General features: G+C 39.5%; 1 pseudogene; it reads right to left on the bottom strand.

Moving 5' to 3' along the window:
- Positions 1-2,353: 2,353 nt before the first annotated feature.
- Positions 2,354-2,900, bottom strand: LOC110297947 (lipoyl synthase, mitochondrial pseudogene; annotated as a pseudogene).
- Positions 2,901-5,779: the final 2,879 nt, after the last annotated feature.

Below are 5,779 nucleotides of genomic sequence, written 5' to 3'. Positions count from 1 at the left end.
AGGGAAGGGAAGCTTCAATCAGGATGTAAAGTAACTAAGGCACTTGACAAAATAATTTGGTATTCGAGAAAAGATATAAAGCCAATTTGAATAAGCATGATTCTTTTTGAAGAATGAGATGCTGTAGAGTGAGGTAACTCAAGATCTGAATTGGTACACTAGTAGTGCAAATATCATGGGAACAACTCTAAATTTTTAAAAATTGGATTTACAGTATACTCCATGATATAGAACCCTGAAACTACTAGGGTGGCCAAGAAGCCAAGGTTGGATAGTTCATGAGTCTAGGGGATAACCAAATAAAACTGTTCTGGTAAAAGAATACATCAATAAAATTACTCCTAAGGATATATTTATATACCCATAGATCAGAGTTTTGTTCAACCTTAATCGGAGAAGTTTCTTAAATCATCTAGGTTGTAATTAATATAGAGATCCACAACTGGAAAATATGTAGACTGAGAAATGTTGGAACATGTGGTCCTAAATAGAATGTCTTTATCAGACCCCTCCCATCAAGGCTCAGGGATCCATAGACAAGGAGGAAGATAGAAAGATTGTAAGAGCTAGAGGTTGTGAATGACTCCACTGAAACAGAATCTTCTTGACACGAGGTTGGTGCCTATATGAACTCACAGAGACTGTGACAGGACACACAAGATATCCACACTTCAAGACAGACAAAATCAGAGTATAGAGAAGTAAAAGTAAACACAAATACTCAACCATAACCAAGAAGCAATGTGCTGGTGATTCTTGCTGGGAAAGGAAAAATTAATTTCCTTATTGGAGTTTTTCACTGGACATATCAACTACACTACAGGGAAGGCCCCCTGCCTAGGAGTTAAAACAAAATGGACTCTGTGACTTCTGTTCATTTTTGTGTATGTATAATTTTTTGTTTTGTTTTGATATTTTAAATAAATCTTTTTATTGATTCTTTGTGAATTTCACATCATGTATGAAATCCTACTCATCTTTCTGTCTCTTCATGTCTGCCCTCCATCCTGGAAACCTCCCTACCAAATGAAAACAAAAACCAAAATTAGAAATTTAACAACAAACAAAACATCGTTTTGCCATGGAAGCTGTAGTGTGTCACATAGTATACCCTTTTGCCTAAACAGCTTTACTTGCAAATGTTCATTGTAATGTGTCATTGGTCTGGTTTGAGGTCTCTAGCTTTTGCATCCTTATCTGGACTCCTCTTGGATATCCTGTTGTTGTCCTGTGTCATGAAGATCCTACAGCTGTGTAACTACCCCATCAAACAGTTCATGAGATCATAGATGGGGTGGGTCACTTCAGAGCCCTGGATCTGGGCCTGGGCTGAAGCTGAGTTGCTCAGTCCACCTACTCTTCTGTGTTTGTGTCATCAAGGCCACCTCTCACTTTGCCCAGGGAAGAAGCAGGGCTAGCTCTTCTATTCTTATCCTTAGGTCAGGCTCTCCCGCACCCATGCCACCAGGGCCACCTCTACTCTGTTGCTCAGGTAAGGTGGGAGACAGGCTCTCCAGAATGCTGCAGCTGGTAAGGGATGGGGCCATCTCTCCCATGCTCCTACCCCTGAGACTAGTTCACCTGCCTGCCAAATATAGTGAGGGGCAGTGCCAACTTAGAACAGTGCTCAGACATCAACATAGCCTCAGGTTGCAGCTCAGCCCAGACACATCCCCATGGGCTATGGTGGTAACACAGGGTCTTGGACATCAACCCAGACCCTAGTTGCATCAGGACCATGGACATGACCATCAGCTACTGCTCAGGACTCATGTGGTAGCATAGGCCACTCAGATCAGCTTAGCTCTCAGCATCAGTATGGCCCCTGGACATTCACAAGATATCAGAATGCATCCCAGACCACTGACATTTGGATGGCTTTTGGTGGCAACACAGGTTACGGATACAGAACGTGGATGCAGTAGCAGCAAGGTCCCAGACATGGCCCTTGGTAGCAGCCTGGGTCACACCTTTCTATCACTCCAGGTGGGTGTACAGGCTCCTTATATCTGCCTGTTTCTCATCACTGTCTTCTCTTCAGTTCTACCTCTCTTCTCAATGTACTAACCTCTAGTTGCCCTAATCTCACTTTCCCTCCCATCTCTTCACTGTGTACTCTCTCCTTTCCATTTCTCCATCACACATTTACTCACCATAGGGGCACCTGCTGGGGTGGACTGGAAGATGGGCACTTGGGTGTCTCTTTCTTCATGCTGGCAGCCTAAGGGCTGAGGGAACCCAGGACACACATTTGGGTGTCTTGCCTAAGTTATTTCCTAAAAAGTATTTCTCCATTTTAATAAAGCTTCACTCTGCAATGTTTGCAATCCCAGAGTAGTGTGCTTGGTGATATTCACTGTAACTTCTTGTAAGTCTGTGACATAGAACAGCAGAGAATGTCTAATAAAATCACAGCCAAATACCTCTGTAATTCTGGAACTGTATTTACAGTATGTGTGCACACATCTAATCCTGACAGAATGACCTTTTCAATTGCTCTCCAATTTCCCCAGAAGTCAGGTGTGAGGCATTCTATGAAGATTCTTGGATTCCTTCAAGCATGACACAGTCTTGGCAATGCATTCAGTTCCCCTGTCGGGCACATCATCTTGATCGTCAGATGTCAGACCAACGTAATCCAGATCCCATTCTGCAGTTGCACTGGAAATATTGTAGGGCATACTGGCATCCAATGGAGGGGGATTTCTTTTGATCTTAACAGAACAAAATGTTCAACCTTTTGTATATGTGTCTCCCATCAACATGATCGGAGCTGTGTCTGTGGCATATCTTCCACCTCTCCAACACTCTCCAATGTTGAGGCAATGTGCTTCTTGACACACTGGTTGGAGATTCAAATTCTGCAATATATTTTTCAGTTTACTGTAATTTATGCTCATGTGTATCACTATCTTTAGTCTTAACCTTTCTTCTTTCTAAGCTTTAAATTTCCTTTATATTCATCCCAGGAACTCTTGTCCAATAGATTGCCAAATACAAAATCTTGAAGGTCTGATCCATTATGTAAATATCTTCCACCCCCTTTTAATTTGGCAAAGAACTTAATGCTCTAACCTGGCTATATAAATATCTTCCAAATATGTAACATGTCACATATTCATGTCTTCTATTCTTAAATGTACTAAATGTATGTTGTCAACAAGCTTAAACTGCATTAATTAAGATATACCACACTGTAAATATGTTATTCTGGATTAGACACAGACCTCTAAAAATTATATCTAGAATAACATCATTTAATTTCTTACATCCCTGATTTTTTACTTGAGATAAGTGATAGTTTTCCTGCTACCCACCTGGAACTCCAGGCTATATCTGCATGCCTGCAGGTCTTAGGAGAGTCAAGGAGTCTAAAGACTCTGATTTGGTAATTTTTGTCTTATTTGTTTTATGGTTTTTTGGCCTTTGTTAGTTGTTTTATATTTTTTATCAAGAGAGTGACAGAGAACATGAAGTTGCATAGGTATGGAGAATCTGGATTGGGGAAAGAGAAAAATATGACCAGAATATATTGTGTGTAAAATTTTAAAAAATAAAGCCTTTAAATTTGAATATCAGGTTTTTATTATGGTAATGAGGCTTGGATATGATGAGTCTGAAACATATCATTGATGCTTTGCCAAGCTCAGCAAACAAAATTTTGCATGCATATTAAGTGGAAGATGATGATATCAACAGACATAAAGTCATCATAAAAATGAGGGTAGTAGAAAAATATTTACATGCTTAAAATAAACATCTTCTGACGAGATCACTACTGGTATGGGCTTCATAACCAACTACTCATTTCGCAAACCCAGAAAAAGGCATCAATGATGAGCTTAACACATTAGGGATGGTGCTTAATAAGGAAGTGATTTTGTAACTAGCCTGGAAGAAACAAAGGTATTCTAAAGAGGCAATTGTGTCTTTCAACCTGCCTTTCAGACTATTAAAACAAAGGTCTTCAAAGAAAGGAGAGTTCCTTCTAGGATCCTCATACTGGGGGAAGGAAAGGATGCTAGCCAGAAGGAGAATAGTCTCTTGGAAAAAAAGGTCACACAGTCCTACCTAGTCAGGCCATAGTAGAGGATAAAATTGAATCCCAGTTAATGATAGGTCAGTGGTGGGTTGGACCATACCTTGACTCAAACTGCTTGGATGTGCATATTTTTGGTACTTTATTTAAATATTCATCTCATTTCAGGAAAGAAAGACAGTCTCAAAGGTTTATTGCATCTCTTTGTCCCTCTTTCCAATGTGGCCACATTGAATAAATTCCCCCTGACTGCTATGCACTATTAATTTGTCTGTCCTGATTGGATTAAGGACTTGAATTGGTGTACAGGTTATTATTCCTGACTTAAATAACAATGTTATTGTGAACTTCATGTCTGCCTTGAGTTGGCATCCAAGAATGGCAGTGTCATTGACAATGTTGAAAATGACAGTCTGGCTCAACACAGGCTGGATTCTGATGTGTAAAAAGAAGAATTGGTGGCTGGCAACCAAAAGTCCAAAATTAGCATTCCTCAGAATCTTGTTGGAGTGGGTTTCTGTTTATCAGGAAGAGCCACTACCTCCCTTATTTTCCCCTACAGCTGACTACCTCTGGCAATGGAGCATCTAGCTGCCTATTAACACATACTTACAATACATGGCAAAGTCCTCATGCTATCTTTCAGGCTGTTCTGGTTTAAAGCCTCCCTTCCTGTACAATCTGTCTATAAGGCTGACAAAGCTTCACCTCCAGCTTTCTATCCTCTCTGCCCCACAAGAGATAGCCATGGCCTTTTTGAATTTCTGCAAATAAACCTTTCTTTCTTTCCATGGAGTAGCCCAGTTTAATGGCTTCTTTCCACCCTTACTAAAACTGGGAAAGATGCACACTTTTCTTTTGGTGCTTCTCAGTACTTATGGGGAGCAGGGGGAGGGGATAGGGGATTTTTGGAGGGGAAACTAGGAAAGAGGAAAACATTCGAAATGTAAATAAAGAAAATATCTAATAAAAAAAGAAGAAAAATTATAGAATGCCTTAGGGTGAATGAACTTACAAACTTTTCCACTTTCTACATTACAAAAGAAACACATATTTAGAAGAGGATGCTATTCAGATTTTGATCTTAATATTTAACTGGACTAGTCATTTGCAGCTTCTGTCTCTTCAGATGTTGGGCAGTAGTGGACAGCCTAAGCAACACTGAAAAGAAACAGTGAGTACCACTATGTGTTGTTGCTGACCACAGTGTTTTATAGATTAGATGATTGAAATGTATATTCATCTTATGATATTTTCCAGTTTATACTGTAAATTATACTGAGCTCTTAAGACAAAGCTTCATTGTAATCAAAAAGCATATGCATTTTTCTAGTTGTAAAGAAGGTGCTAGAACTGGGTTCCAGAATTGTTTAAGATAATAGAGCAATAGCCACCCAAGGGCATTGTCTATAAAGGAAGTATATCATAATATTTAAGTGGTTCATCCAGGGATGAACAGATGGCTCAAAAGTTAAGAGCAGTGATTGCACTTCCAGATGACCAAAGTTTGGTTTCCAGCACTTATATTGTGGCTTATAATCATCAGTGACTCCAGTTCTAGGGGAGCTAATACTCTCTTCTGGCCTCTGCAGGTACCAGACATCATGGACATGGTATATATATATACATGCATACAGACAACAAGTATATATATATATATATATATATATATATATATATATATATATATACTGGGTTCATACATATTATTTGGCGCTCATTGAGGAACTGAGAAATGAG

Source organism: Mus caroli, unplaced genomic scaffold, assembly GCF_978045245.1.
Source record: "Mus caroli unplaced genomic scaffold, Mus_caroli_1 scaffold_8, whole genome shotgun sequence".
NCBI lineage: Eukaryota > Metazoa > Chordata > Mammalia > Rodentia > Muridae > Mus > Mus caroli.
The sequence above is the reverse complement of the archived record's forward strand: the minus strand, read 5'-3'. Positions and strand labels throughout refer to the sequence as shown.